The sequence below is a fragment of the Nicotiana sylvestris genome, chromosome 8 (assembly GCF_000393655.2).
Source record: "Nicotiana sylvestris chromosome 8, ASM39365v2, whole genome shotgun sequence".
Lineage (NCBI taxonomy): Eukaryota > Viridiplantae > Streptophyta > Magnoliopsida > Solanales > Solanaceae > Nicotiana > Nicotiana sylvestris.
Window position 1 is genome coordinate 148977065 of NC_091064.1, and position 17199 is coordinate 148994263.

Here is a 17199-nt window from a genome sequence, read left to right on the forward strand (position 1 = left end):
CTGCTGTTGCATCGCAGGATGCGAAAATGGGAATGGGGATGGTTGATTGGCTTGTGGCTGATTGGAATGAAGAAAGTATTCATTTGTATGAGAAAATGGGTGCTCATTGCATTCCTGAATATAGACTTTGCAAATTGTATGGTGAGAATTGCTTCAACACTATGCCAACATCTCTCCTTAATTTCAACTGCTGAGTCTTCTGATCCATATGTTTATTTGGCATTTGGACAATATTTGGTTGCGGAAAAAAAAGACTATCATGAAGTTGAAATTGGAAAAGAAAAAGAGTACATGGAATTTATCATGATTCTTATTCTTTTATTTTCGATATCTATCATTTCTTCAATGTGATATTGTCAATAGAAATATGCTTTTGAAGGGCATTTTGGTAGTTATGGGATAAGAAATTAATTGATAATGGGAATTATAAGAATGTTATGAGAATTTATCGAGGAAGGAATAGTAGTAATAATTTAAAGAATCTAAAGATTATCATTGAAACAAGCACAAAAGATTTACTACTGTTTTCTCCAATTGCTAAAAATTTAATAGAGTTATCGGATATCCACAAAGGGACATGAAATTTTGAAAGAGTTAGATGTTGGTTCTCTTTGGATGCTGTAACAAACGGAATAACAACCAAACCAACTAACTATATTGATTCAATGAAACAATAAGGGATAACATAGAGAGATGAGAGGACAGAAATACACCATAGAAGGAGATGAGAAGTTTAGGCAGAAAGAGACGAAAAGTACAGCTTTTCACATAACATTTTGGCTAATCTTCCATACCCAGACGATAACCCCTTTTATTCACTTAGTCACGTGCTTTTTTAATCTCGATCCCATACAAATCTCTTGTTGGGCTTTCTAAATCTTGGACCTCTTCGCGGTTTAGCCCCCGGCCCAATAGCCTCTGTCCAGATATTTGGCCCATACACATTACTTGAGTTATCTTGGTTCACAACAATACTCCCGCCCACAAAAAGAACCTTGTCCTCAAGGTTCAAGTCAAGAGGGAAACTTTGAGAACTAACTCCATGACTAAGACATGCAAAAACCATTAGGAACAATATCATAGTTTGGTTGGCAGCTTGGAGTAGTGTAGACTTGGTTTCATTAAAATTGCTTGACTTCTGGAGAAGAACCACTTTGTTCAAGATAACATGGCAAAGATGTGTAGTAATTAGAGATGTATCCAAAAGGACAAAGCACCAAATGATGTCAGTCAAGCTTAATGTCTTTGTTCTGAGCTTAGAAGTATTGGCTGTCCCATAAACTATCTCAGCAACATGAGGAAAATTTATTATACTTTCTAATACCAACTCACAAATATGGTTAATAGTTGTTGCAATGCCCCTTTCACTCCATTCTTTTTCCGCATCGATTCCTGATGAAAAGATAAGAACAAGTGGGCTATTTTTCGCCAACGGAAATGCTGGCCGATCCATATTGAAAACCGTCGCGGTACTAGTAGAGTCATTTCCTTCTCTATCAAATGAAATAGTCACATGATACGCCATAATGTAGGCAATAGTCTCAGATAATTGGATGCCAAGAATTCTCTCAAGAGTACTACTGTGATCAAAAGGATCTCCAGAAGCATGTGAAATATAAGAAAAACAACACTTCTTAACATGGTCGGACTCGTCGAAGCTAGAATTATCCACCTTAAAGTACAAATAAACAGTTTTAGCAGCTTTCTTCACCAAATTTATCTAAAGCAACTGCTATCAACCATCCATGCTCTTTTAGGTTTACAGTAAAAATTATCAGCATTATTAAATTGAGTTTAGTGATAACCTACCCTGGAACCATACACTTGTTCAAGTAGATAGCATACACCAATGCATCACCTAAGCCATGATGCAACCTATGACGTGCAATCAACTCTACCATTTTATTGACACAATAAAATGTGTAACCGGCAAAGTGCACAGCGTGAAGCCTCACCTTATACCCACTCCTTAATTTTGATACTCTCCACTCCTGTAATATGGTAGTAAGTGCAGCTGCTGCAGGTTGTGTTTTACTGCTGAAATTTGCAGCGCGGAGCAATTGGATTGGAATCATGTAATATGGCAGCAAGTGCAACTTCTGTAGGTTGTGTTTTACTGCTGAAATTTGCAGCGCGAAGACGAGCAATTAGATTGGAATCATCCACACCAATTATGACAAGCTCATAAAAGTTGAGTTTCTTTGTAATTACAACAGAATGCGCAACCTGGGCCAAGAAATCCAATAGTAAGGCCAAGAAATGTGGTTTTGGAAGTGGGCATGGCGGCCGAGGTTGAACAGCTTGTACATCCATTTTGCAACTGGAAAATTCATTAGACAGCTCGCCACCAACGAGGCCAACTACACCAGAATGCAATGCAATAGGGAAGCAGTGTGGTATATCGAAATGTATATTCAAGCTCTCGAACATAATGGATGGAGGAACAGACTCACTGGGATCAAATGGAAATTGATTTGAAAGATGTTGATCAGTGAAAGTGTTATCAATACGACAAGCTGATTTCTCAGGGATTTCCTTGAAATCGCCCATAACTATGGTCAAGCAATCATTACAAGTACTATCGAATTTCATTGAGAAAGCAATATGTGGTACACTCACCACCAATAGAATACCTTCATCATGTTCGACTTCCCCACTAGCGTTTCCATGACCAACATCCGGTATCGTTTCATCCGAAGGCATTTTATCTGTTAAAATCCCATCCCCATTCTCCATAAAAGGTGTATCAAGATATAGGTTCACAATAGTTTCTAGTCCCATGAAAAGGTCAGAGAAGTACATGTCTTCCAAGATCTCAAATTCAATTTTCCGTTCAGTAGAGCCACGATCAAGAGAAGTCGTATTAACGTACCTCTCTGGCATATCTCTATGGGAACTGTTATCAAACAGTTGGACTTTGCTGCTTTCAGGAATTGTAGCTTCTTCATCAGGCAGTTCGATTGGAGCATCTGATTGCACCTCTCGCATACCTTACGACAGCCACTATGTAACATTTTGTCGAACAGCTTAGGCGATTGATTATTGTTTAAATCAGCTACAAATTGAGTGATAGATACATGTGTATCTGCGCTTTGCCATGCTACTTTAACAGGAGAAGTTTCATCCGCTGCTTTGGTGAAAACTCCAGTAGACATTTCATCGAACACATGCTTCGCCTCTGAGTTTCCAACTTTGAGTGCAGATTCTAACCCATAGAAGTTAGAATTATGACTCAAATCAGGTACGGGAGATACCTGTGCTTCAGACTGATACAAAGTAGCATAACTAACGTAGCTACGATAAGTTAGGGACGGATCATCCATACTCCTATTGGAATCTGCGAAGGTTCGGTTTCGAAATCGCAAAAACAATTTCTCCTTGAAGTGATTCCAATCGTAAAACTGTTTGTTACGATGTAGCCAATCAAACCATGCGAGGGCCTCACCTTCAAGGTAGAAGTAAGGAAGAGGTAACCAGTTTTCCTCGGAGAAGCCAAGGAATTTGAAGTACCTCTCTGCTTGATAAACCCAGCCCTCTGGGTTGTTGCCGCTAAATTTATCAATTACTACAGCTGCCATTGGAGGTCGGATCGATGAAAGCACCAATGTAACAAACGGAATAACAACCAAACCAACTAGCTATATTGATTCACTGAACGGACTTACAAATAACTGGAAATTGCAATGAAACAATAAGGATAACATAGAGAGATGAGAGGACATAAATACACCATAGAAGGAGATGAGAAGCTTAGGCAGAAAGAGAGGAGAAGTACAGCTTTTCACATAACATTTTGGCTAATCTTCCAAACCCAGAGGATAACCATTTTATTCACTTAGTCACGTGCTTTCTTAAACTGGATCCATATCTTGTTGGGCTTTCTAAATCTTGAACTTCTTCGCGGTTTAGCCCCCGACCCAATAGCCTCTGTCCAAATATTTGGCCCATACACATTACTTGAGTTATCTTGGTTCACAACAATCAGTTATAGTTCAATCTCTTATAATCTGAATGAAATATGAAAATTTAAGTATATAATCTCTCATATGATCATCAAACTTATTTGTATGAAAGACAATCGATCGAATGTGTAGAATTATATCAGTCAAAGAAAGGCCTATGTAATGCTAATATCACGTATAATCACCGAACTTATTTGAATAGAAGACAATCAAACAAATTTGTAGGATTATATTTTACATATGTTCATCAGATTTATTTAAATAAAAGACGATTAAAATTGATATGTCCTGTGAAATTGCGCGGTTGTTTTACTTAAAAGAGCTCTTAAAATTTTTTCTCTAGTAAACCAACACTGATTTGGATTGTAATACTTAATGAAAATTATTAACATTCAAACTAAACTTTCCATATATATATAAAGAAAGAACATTTAAGTTACTCCATTGTTTTATTGTTACATTCGACCCCCGTTAGATTATATCATATCAACTGTGACTTACATTTAAGCCACATCTCCCCCTCCTCCCTTTAAATGGTGTATCGGGTAAATTGGTCCGCAATAAATGGTCGAATGATAGCATGCCACGTGAAATTGAAGACAGGTAAAAGACGGATCAAGTGACTACCAGCATCGAGAACAACAACTATAGTTGGTACTTGATAAATTCCGAAGGGAGCCTGGTCAATGGGAGCAATTTCATTGTAAGCATATATTTCATGAAGAATATTCTCTATCATTAAATGGGTAGCCGTTGCAGAGAATATTTACATTCATGGCGTGCCATTACATATTCATCAATGGCTCTTTTATTGTCATTTACGTAGGGCTTGATCCTAGGATCTTATTTTCCTAGGTATAGCTATAAATAGCAAGCTCAGTAGCCATTGCAAGGAACAGAATTCTTGGCAAAACTTATGTTGTATTCTACTTTCACTCTCAATTAAATAACTTTATTTGCTCTTTTATATTGTTCTCATTTCTGTCCTCGGAGACGCTGTTTTCGGAGCCAGGCTTGTCATTTTCTTCAATCTTAATCACTAAGACTTACTTTTAATCTTGTTTATTTACTATTTTTGGATCAAATCAGTTCGCTTGTCTATAAACCATGTAGCAAATTCAACTGTATTGTTTTTCGGGTAAACAGTTTGGCACCCATCGTGGGGCTTAGACAGTTGCGTGACTGAGTTGATCCTTGTGTTTATTACTAACTTGTTTGATTTTTTCCTTAGCAAGAAATCGAAAATGGCAGCTAATAATGTCAACATCGCACACAATATTTAAGGATGAAAATTTGCCTCGATATGAGGATTCAATCAGTGACACCCGAAACAAAGGGGGCGAGAAAACCCCGGTTCGTGAAGAGTGGTAACCCCGACATGTACGGGAGCCAACTCCCGATGACGTGAAAGAGGAACACGTGGAAAAAACAGTAAGGATCCTAAGAGAACAACAAAAATCCATCATGGTCCACCTCTCAAGGCAGGATCAAGTGATGATAGAGTTGAACCAAGCATTGTTAGGCACTTCTAATAATGCAAACATAAGGGGCCTAGTTCCTCTCGGCGTTCCTGCAAATTAAACGGGTCGAAGAGTTGAGAATAATACCCCGAGGAATGAGGTCGGTTTCGACGGTGCCGGAGGGACCGGTAGCGGATCTGGTAACGATAATGATAATGATCCCTTCAAAACCGAGCTCATGAGATTTATGAGGGAAATGAATGAATGGATGGATCAAAACGCGAAGGAATTTCACGCCTGAATGGATCAGATTCTGGGTGCACCACCAGTTTTAAAGGGTCCGGATTCAAAGAAAGACACCTAGTTACCGTTTAACTGAGTGTTGGGTTAAAATAGTGTTGCATGCACACTATTTTTCTCGTTTTGCATAGTATTGGGTTATTACCCCTCCACCTATTTGATGTTCGTTCGATTGCTGATTATTATTTTTCTGGTTTCGTTTCTTGTTACAGATTTATACTTTGTTCTTTTCTGATATTATTGTCTCGTCTGTTGAGCTGAGGGTCTCCCGAAAATAGTCTCCTTACCCCCCGGGGTAGGGGTACAGTCTGCATACACCATACCTTCCCAGACCCCACTAGTGGGATTCTACTGGGTTGTTATTGTTACTGTTGTTCTTGTTGCCGTTTAAAACAAGTGCAACACCAGAGTTAATTCCGAAGAGGTTCAAGATGCCAGATATACCGAAATACGATAGGATTTCGGACCTGCAAGAGCACATCATAACATATACCACGGTTGTAAAGGAAACGATTTGGCTCAATATGAGATCGAATCGATTCTGCTGAAGAAGTTCGGAGAAACCCTAAAAAAAGGGGGCCCTGACATGGTATTCATTCTTACCCGAACATTCAATTGACTCTTTTGAGATGCTTGTAGATTTCTTCATAAAGGCCCATGCCGGGGCCAGAAAGGTCCAGGCCAAGAAGGCGAACATATTAGGATCACCCAAGGTAAGTCCGAATTGTTGCGGGAGTTCATGATCAGGTTCCAGAAAGAAGAATGCTATTAGAGGTCGTATCAGATGAGTGGGCAACAGAGGCATTCACAAAGGGTTTGAATCCAAGGAGTTCCAATGCCTCCCGAAAGTTGAAGGAAAGCCTGCTCTAATACCAAGTGACTACGCGGGCGGTTGTTCATAACCGTTATGAGTCAAAAATAAGGACAGAAGATGATCATCTCGGGTTCCCGATATCAACCAAGGGACATGACCGAAACAAGAATTAGGAGAAGTTCAAAAACGATTTCGATATAGACCAGCGATCTTCTAAAGGACGTTTCCTACCATACGAGAGGATCGAAGGGCGTGAAAGCAAATGATTCCAGTTGTCAGATATATTGGCTCCCGATAGAAGAACTGACCATGGCTAGAAATAGATCGGTACAAGAAAAATAGGTATGAGGGGCTTGGGATTCCACATATCCCAAGTTGTCGGATTACAATTTCAACATCAACGTAGTGGAATTTGTATCAACAATGAGGAATATCAAAGAAGCACGATTCCCGAAGCCAATCAGATCTGATCCCAGCCAGAGGGATCCTAACCTGTGGTCCGAGTATCATAGGACTCATGACCATAGAACTTGGGACTGTCAGCATCTGCGTGAGGAGATGGCGACGTTGTTTAACATGTCCATCTCAGGTAATTCTTGAGCGACCGAGCCAAGAATAATTACGGTCGTAGCCGAGACAATGCGAAGCCTTCGAAGATAGTAGAAGACCCTCCACGGTTGACTATCAACATGATTTTTTGAGGGAATGAAATCAATTGCGTAACCTTCTCAGCAGCCAAGAAAACAAAGATTCAGTGACCCATAACAAGAGACTCCGGAAAGTCCTAGAAGATGACATTACCTTCACAGAGGAAGACGCCAACGAACTTCTTCTGCCACATAATGATGCTCTGTTAATTTCTCTCAATGTCTTAGATTTTAAGATTAAGCGTGTTTTGGTTGACCCAGGAAGCTCAGCCAACATCATTCAATGGAGAGTGCTGGAGCAAACAAAGTTAACCGGAAGCATCATTCCAGCAACCAAGCTCCTTGACCGGTTCAACTTGGCAAGTATGACAACCCGAGGAGAGATCCTGCTTCCCACAAATGCCGAAGAGGTAACTAAAACCACCTTATTCGAAGTGGTAGACAACAACATGGGTTACAACATAATCCTCGGAAGGCCGTGGATACATGAGATAAAGGTTGTGCCCTCAACATATCATTAGTTGTTGAAATTTCCGACCCCGGAAGGAATCAAGTAGATAAGAGGAGATCAACCGGCAGCAAGAGAAATGATCGTTGTGTCGGTTTCCATCAACAAAGGGAAGGATCTCAGTAAATATCAATTACAGAACTGACGCCTTCTCCCTAAGCAATGAGTATGATAAAGGCGAGGAGTTGTCAAAATCCCACCAGGTACCGAGATACTTTCAGGTACCGAAGGAGACAGATGAAACCAAGTCCACTACAGAAGAACTCGAGCAAGTGGCTTTGTTTGAAGAATTCTTGGAAAGGAAGTTTCACTTGGGAACAAGACTCAATCCCAAACTCAGGCCAGGATTTATTAATTTCCTTAAAGCTAACGTCGATTTTTTTGCATGGTCGCACTTGGATATGACAGGTTTTCCATTAGAGGTGGCCGTATACAAATTAATCTTGAACCTAAATTTTCCACCGATGAGGCAAAAGAAACGCCCAATAGCTGAGGTCAGAAACATGTTTATTAAAGAGAGGTAACTCGACTACTCGACATTGGTTCAATCCTGGAGGTAAAGTATCCTGAATGGTTAGCTAGTGTAGTTGTGGTTTCAAAGAAGAATAACAAGTTTAGAATGTGCATATATTATAAGGACTTAAATAAGACGTGCCCTAAAGACTCATTCTCATTGCCAAACATTGATCAAAGGATTGATGCGGCGGTCGAGCACGAGTTAATGAGTTTCCTTGATGCTTACTGCTGGTACAATCAAATAAAGATGAACTCGAAGGATCAAGAAAAAACTTTCTTCATAAGGAAATTTGGTACATATTGTTACAATGTGATGCCATTCGGGCTTAAAAACGTCGGAGCCATTTATCAGAGGCTAGCGAACAAGATATCCAAGAAGAAAATAGGTAAAATAATGGAAGTATATATCAATGACATGTTAGTCAAGTTTTTGAATGCAGATGATCATTTGAAACACCTCCAAGAAACCTTCGATATCTTGAGTAAGCATAACATGAAGCTCAACTCGGAAAAATGTGCATTTGGGGTTGGTTCCGGTAAGTTCTTGGGTTTCTTGGTTTCACCTAAAGGGATCGAGGTAAATCTCAATAAAATTAAAGTCATCGAAGATATCCCGAACTAACTAACGAGCGTAAAAGAAGTACAGAGGCTAACCGGAAGATTAGCCACTCTAAGCAGATTCATCTCTCGATCCTCGAAAAAATGTCATCATTTCTTATCACTTCTTAAGAAGAAAAACAATTTTGAATGGACTCCGGAATGTCAGCAGGCCTTGAAAGACCTGAAACGCTACCTATCAAGCCTCTTGTTGCTATCAAAACTGAGGGAAGGTGAACAATTGCTAATATATCTAGAGGTCTCAGAAGTAATGGTAACTGCCATTTTAATCTGAGAGGAAGAAGGTATGCAATTTCCTGTCTATTATATTAGCAAAATATTGTCAGAAGCGCAGACTCGCTATCCGCACCTTGAAAAGTGGGCCTTGACTATCATAGTCGCCTCTCGAAGCTTAGGACTTATTTTGAGTGCCACCCGATAGCCGTTGTGACAACCTTCCCCTTGCAGAATGTTCTTCACAAGCCTGAGTTGTCAGGCCAGTTGGCTAAATGGGTCATCGAGATTAGTGAATTAATGTTGAGTAAAAACCAGGACTACAATCAAATCACAAGTTTTGACCGACTTTGTGGCCGATTTCAGTCTCAGGTTAATGCCCTACCTGCTAAAAAGGCAGTACTAGTATGGGAAATGACATAAGGAGTTTGGACCTTGTTTATAGATGGAGCTTCCAGCATAAAATGGTCCGGGCTTTGGGTGTTTCTAATCACGCCCTCAGGGAAAACCCTGAGGTGGGCCATTAAATTGTTCCGTTAACGAACAATGAAGCTATATATGAGGCTTTGGTTGCAGGACTTGACCTAGCCCGGGGACTCGATTACGATGTTATCAAGATCAAATAAGATTCCCAACTGGTCGTAAACTAGGTGTACGGAATTTTTGATACAAAGGAGGAACGCATGCAACAATATGTGAGAAAGGTTCAGGCATTGCTTATGCGATTCAAGGTATGGTCGATCATACACATCTCGAGAGAAGAGAACATAGAAGGGGATGCATTGGCTAATTTGGGGTCGTCTACGGAGATAAAAGGATCTAACTCCGGTACCGTCGTTCAACTTTTGCATTCGGTACTAGATGTGGATGGCTATTGTGAAGTGAATACAACTAACCTATTATGGAACCAGAGGAATGAGTTCGTCGAATATCTTCGGCATGGCAAGTTGCCCGAAGACCTAAGGCATCCCGAGCGCTAAGCACTAAAGGCTCGCTACTGCCTCGCGGATGGACAATTATAATAGTAACAAGGCCTTTTGGCCCGATGTCTAGGAGCCTCGAAGACGGACTACTTGATGAGAGAAGTCCATGAAGGAATTTGCGGGAACCATTCCGGCGTAGATTCATTGGTACTAAAGTTGGTTAGAGCAAGATACTATTGGCCCCAGATGGAACAAGACGCAAAGACATTCGTTCAGAAATGCGACAAATGACAATGCTATGCACAGTTGATACACCAACCGGCGAAACTCTTGCATTTAGTTTTGTTCCCGAGGCCATTCATGAAATGTGGGATGGATATAGTTGGCCCACTACTATCGGGTCCGGAAAGGTAATATTCCTCTTAATTTTAACTGACTATTTCACTAAATGGGTTGAAGCAGGTCCTTACCAAAATATCGATGAGCGTGTGAAGTGGTCGACTTCCTATGGGAACACATAATCTACCGATTCGGAATACCAAAGGAGATTGCCTGCGATAACGAACCACAGATCATAGGCTCAAAAGTCACAAAATTTCTCAAAGATTTGAAAATCAAGAGGATTACATCCTTACCATACCATCTGAGTGCTAATGGACAGGCGGAATCAACTAATAATGTGATTATTTAAAACCTCAAAAAAAGGTTAGAAGTTGTTAAAGGCAAGTGGCCTGAAGAGTTACCGGACGTGCTATGGGCATACTAGAGAATAGCAAAATCGAGAACGGGAGAGACACCTTTCTCTTGCGTATACGGTGCGGAAGCTTTGATCCCGATGGAAGTAGGGGAACTAACCTTACGGTTTTTCTGGGCAAACGAAGAAGCGAATAATGAGGCACTATTGGTGAAATTGGATATGCTAGATGAATGTAGGGACTTGGCATACGTGAGGATCGTGGCTCAGAAGTAGAGGATGGAGAGATACTATAATAGGAGGGCCAATCTCCATTACTTCAAAGTGGGAGACTTGGTTTTGAGAAAGGTGGCTCAGAATACTCGAGAAATCAATGTTGGGAAGCTGGGTCTAACATGGGAAGGCCCCTACCAAGTTTCAGCTGTCACCTGCAAAGGATTGTACGAGCTGAAAAATCAAAATGGAGTCAAATTGCCCAGCAATTGGAACGTGACTCACCTCAAAAGGTATTACTGCTAATGGATCCTATATATACTAAAAATATATGATGCGCTCTTTTTCCCTTTGACCAGTTTTTTCCCCAATCGGGTTTTTCTTGCAAGGTTTTTAATGAGGCAGCAATGGAAAGCATACTACGAGAGGACATAATCGACAAGGTTAAGACCTTTAAATGACAAGGCATTGATATCATAAACCGCTATGGGATGGTTAAAAAAACTTTGGCTCAACGGCAAGTTCCTAATGGGAAACAAAACTTGACATCGAACCACGACTATTTAATCGTTCACGAGTTGTTTCCATCATCGAAGCAAGACTTCCAGTGTTCCAATTCGCATATTCCACATTCGCATACTTGGGGGTAATAGTATTAGATATGGAAACAAGAATTCCACGAAAATTGCAGGAATCGAGAACAATAATGTCTTATCAGGACCGGAGACTGTATGGCCAGTGTCACGACCCCAATTTCCCATCTTAGGATGTCGTGATGGCACCTAGTCTTTAAGACTGGGTAAGCCTAACACATGCTGATTTAATAACATAATTAAACTATTTAATCATTTACGTAAACCTTTAAATGACATGCATAGTCGCAAGCGGCCAGTAGTTATACATTTTTCCAAAACCGGTAGTACGGAGTCATAAGCACTACTAAAACACACTAGAATTTCTAAACATAATATTATTTTAAATTACAATTTAACAGTAGCATAATGAAGTAAGATGGTGACTCCGAGGCTTGTGAATATCAAGTAGGTATACCTTGAAGTCTCCCGCCGCACAGATGCATCTCTCAACAATACAATCAGAATACCTGGATTTGCACAAAAATATATAGAAGCGTCGCATGAGTACACCACAACGGTACCCAGTAAGTATCAAGCCTAACCTTAGTAGAGTAGGGATGAGTCCAGGTCAAGACACCTACTAGACAAAAAAACCTGTTCAAGATATACATAAGCTAATAATGGAAAGAACATCAATAAATACCAACAACGAAAAAATTATTGATTTACAACTAATAATAAAGTAATAAAAATATAAATAACAGCAAGTAGTAAACGAGCAATAAAGAAACAATATTATTAGAACACTGATGAGCTATAAATGAACTCAAATAAGGAAAAGCGGATGAAAACTCAAATAATCAAATCGCTCCCAACGCATGGACTTACAACAAGAATTACCCTGAGGTACCACACCTCATGAATCACAATTTCTATATCTTACACATATGGAACCTCTTGCCCACAATAACAATCACCTTCGCACGACAAAGCCCACGTGTTATCATATACTTTACAACCGTGATAAATATTAATTTAGATGAAAAAATATATATTTCAACACCATAAAATATAATAGCAATCTTGAATATAGTAAGGTGTCAAATAAAATAATAAGTTTATTTTAGAAATCAAGTAAAGTAAAATAATATAAAATTTGTACGAAACAGAGTATAAGATAGGTTTATTTTAGAAATCAATAAAATTGAGTAAAAGTATCATTTTTAAACAAAACAAAATATAAGTTAAATTAACGAATTAAATATAGAATTTTTTAAGGAAAAATATGATAACAATTTTAAGTAAGGTAAACATCTAACAGGGTAATTCTTATTGTAAGTCCATGCATAGGGAGGAACATAGAATAAAGTCCGTGCATGAGCCTTACATTTAGTTTTGATAATTATTTTTTTCGAAATAGCTACACGCGTTTTAGCCTACATTATCTCACCGCATGGCTTCAAGTAATTCCCCTACTAGCAACACGCGTATCAAGCCCACCTTATCTCACCACATACATAACAATGCCTAGCCATATACCACCGCATGCGTATCAATATCACAACACAATCACAACTCGCACCGCAAGTGCCCATATGCCACAACTTGCCACAAAGTCAACAACACCAATATTTATACAACAAATAGCCCATGACTCAACTACAATGTGTATAAGAATTTCAACAATAACAAGATGAATGAGAATGCTCAACAAGAAAAGGTATCTCAACAATTAATAACTTCGCCTCAATGTGATAACAACTATTACAACTTCAACACCAATAACTCAACAAGATGATATTCCATGAAATAACAACTTCAATTAAAAGTGATTCAACAATTAAGAGGTAGCAAGATAATAAGGAAGGTGATAACTTCAACTAAAGTATATAAGAGCAAAATAACAAGTAAGAGGTAGAACAAGTGCTAACAATGTCAAATAGAGCATGTAAGAGTAGATTAACAATGAGAGATATAACATGTTATGACAATTCAATTAAAGGCATGGAAAGAGTCTAGATAATCTAAATCGGTCAAATATCACATATAGCTCGTGTACCCACTCGTCACCTTGCATACACGACTTTCACATAACACAAATAGCATGATCAACACAAATCCTAAGGGATAGTTTCCTCCCACACAAAGTTAGGCAAGATACTTACCTCAGACAAGCCCAATTGATACCTCTGAACGGCGTAGGCAAGATACTTACCCCAAACAAGCCCAATTGATACCTCCAAATGGATCGAAACTAGCCAAAAGCAACCCAAAATCATCAAATGATGTCATCGGAAGCAAACCCAATCAATAAAGGTCAAATATTTACACATTTACCCAAAGTCAACCAAAAAATCAAACCCAGACCCGCACCTCGGAACCCGAAAAATATATAAAATCTGATAATCCGTTTAATTACGAGTCCAACCATACTAATTTCACTCAATTCCGACTCCAAATAGGTGTTCAAAACTCAAAAATTCACTTTAGGAAAGTTTAGACAGATAACCCTCAATTTCTCTTTTGAAATCATTAATCTAATGCTAAAAATGAAGATGGAATCACAGAATATAATCAAGATCAAGTAAAAAACACTTACCCCATGGAAGAAACTTGAAGAACATCCTTGAATTCTCTCAATCCCAAACTTTCAAGATGAAAAAAACTCCAACAACATTAATAGCCAAAAATTTCCATTTGTCTTCCTTGTTTCTTGTGTCAAACGATCCTGAAACTTACTTCTGATACCTCCAATGCATTCCTCGTGAAATTTTAGTCAAGTTAGGATTTTGAATCACTCAATTTGTCCTTATAATGAAGGAGATAAGTTGGTTTTAATATTTGAAAATAATGCACATTTTTAAATATGAATTTAGTGGCAATTTCGTAATTAACCTGAAAAACTGGCAACTCAATTCTTAGTAAAATGACCATAAATTTCTTATACGATACCGAAACTTGATGATTTCAGTTGCTATGGTTCCAAAATTACTATACACATATAATGGTTTAGTGAAACACGAATCAAATGTCGTTTGCTCAATATGGTAACCTTTATACTCAAATCGACGTCGAAATTGAAAACAATCACCATACAACGCAAACTTATCCAAAACTCATAGGAATTTAACCAAACTTTGTGGACACGTCCATCGTACAAATGTATTGGAATAATTAAAACCCGATTCCGAGTCTGTTTATCCAAAGTCAAACATTGGTCAACTCTTCAAACTTAAAGCTTCTAAACGAGAATGATTCTTCCAACTCAATCCCGGACCATTTGAAAATCGGAAACAACCATACACGCAAGTCATAATACATAATATAAAACTACTCAAAGTCTCAAATCACCAAATAGAGCAATAAAGCTCAAAATGACCGGCCGTGTCACGACCCAAAATCCTCTAAGGGTCATAATGGCGCCGGACACCACTGTCAAGCAAGCCAACACTAAGAAGTTAACTAAATTCCCATTTTAGTATTTATTGAAATCATTTCTTTTATACATAAACCAATAAATAATGAAATTCACTAAAACAAAAATGATGTCTTTAACAAACTTAATATTGAATAATCCCATAATCATCCCAGAACCCGGTGTCACAAGTGCAAGAGCAATTTCTAGGATTTAAAATAAAATACAACATGATAACTTTCCGAAATACAATTGGACAGAAAAGAAAATACGATGTAGTACTCTGAAGGAGACTCTGCTGGCTGCGGGTCGTCTCGAGGAGTGCAGCTCACCTAAGTCTTTACATCGACCATGCCGCTACGCCGAACTAGGCCACTCGACATACATGAGCCTGTGCAACAAAAATGCACAACAAGTGTAGCATAAGTGCGAAAACAAGGTGTACCCAGTAAGTATCCCGCCTAATCTTGATGAAGTAGAGACGAGAGGTCGACTTCGACACTTGCTAGTGGTTCAGTAATGACATACCAATAATATAATAAATCGAGAATTTTATAAAAAAAAATGGTTGTAACTCAATAGCATGAAGCAAGTAAACAGTTCTTTCATTAATAGGGAATTTCCCAATTCATTTTTCAAATTCGTTTTCATCATTTATACATTTATTTCAAACCAGGGAGACAATATCATTATTTACAACTTGCAAGTCAAACAAATACAAGCATGTGCAAATCATGCCGAGGTAGTACGGCCCGATCCAACAATATTAAAACTGTACACTGCCAGAGGGTCGAATGACGCAAACCATAGATGCATCTATTTAATCTACCGAGGCATTCAGCCCGTTCCATAATAGATAAACATATTCAAATAGTCAAATCAAGAATTCATCAAGGAGCAATTATTCAGGAAAAGGCAAGCTTCTCTTTAAAAGTCAAGAAATGATGTCTAACCTTTTAGAAATTTATTTATATGTTAGATATATTTTAAGCATTTTTAAGTTGACAACAAGGTTGCAATATTACAAGTAAAGCATGCTTTTGGGCCCTAGACTACCCGGACTTAAGCATAATAGTAGCTACGCATGGACTCTCGTCACCTCGTGCGTACATAGCCCCCACAAATAGGAGCACATATCCAATTAATTCACTTATGGGGACAATTTCTTCTTAAAAGGTTAGAAAGGAGACTCACCTCGTTCCGAAGTCCAATAACCGGCTTCCAAACCCCTTTCGCCGACTCAAATCGATGCTCCAACGCTCCAAAACTAGCCAAATAATGGGCAAACTAATGAAAATACACCCTAATACTCATAACAATTCAATTTATATAAAATCCCAAATCCGCTCGAAAAGTTGACAAAATCGCCCTCGGGCCCACGTGCTCGGATTCCGAATTTTTTGAAGGTAAATTTTACCGACAACCTCACAAACACAAATATATAATTGGCTCTCAATTTCATGTCAAAAATCGTGGTCAAAATCCAAGAATACAAATTTCCTAGGTTTTCTTCAAAATCCCAAAATTTCTACTAGATTACATGATTTTCCATGTTAAAATCTAGATATAATCCAAGTAATTAACTTGCAATAGGTGAGAATCACTTACCTTAACATGGATGATGAAAATGGAGCTCCAAAATTGCTCCTAGGTTGGCTCCCGTGGAGGAAATGAGATGAAATAAGCCAAACTCATTTCTTTACACTTATACACTGCCCATGAGACTCTTCTTCGCGTTTGCGAGATCCCTATCGCGTTCGCGAAGAAGAAAATTCCCAAAACCATTTTCCAAACTCTTCCCAGATAGCTTATAGTATAATGGTCATAAAGTTTTGTAAGAAACTCCAAATAATAAATGGTTTAATCTTTTGAAAAGTAGACACCAAGATCTACAACTTTCATGTTTTGGTCATCTCCCGATTCCTTATAGATTTCGAGATATAAGCCTCTAAATTCAGCCCTGTGCAACACAAATTTCTTCTTCATCTTCCCGGACAACCTATAGTGTACCAGCCATAACCTTTTGTACACAAATCCAAATGCTAAATGGTTTACCTTTCTAAAATCTAGACACAAAGTCTACAACTTTCATTTTTGGATCATCTCCAAATTCCTTATAGATTGCGAGATATGAGCCTTCAAAGTCAAACCTGCGCAATAGAGTTCTTCTTCTTCGCAAACGCGAGAATATCTTCGCGAACGCGAAGGACAAAATCCTTGAAGCCCAATCTTTTTTCGCGAACACGAGAGTATCCACGCGAACGCGAAGAACAACACCAGACACCAGCAACAGCTATAGCAAAACCGCCCGAAATGATTCGAAACCATCCCAAAACACACC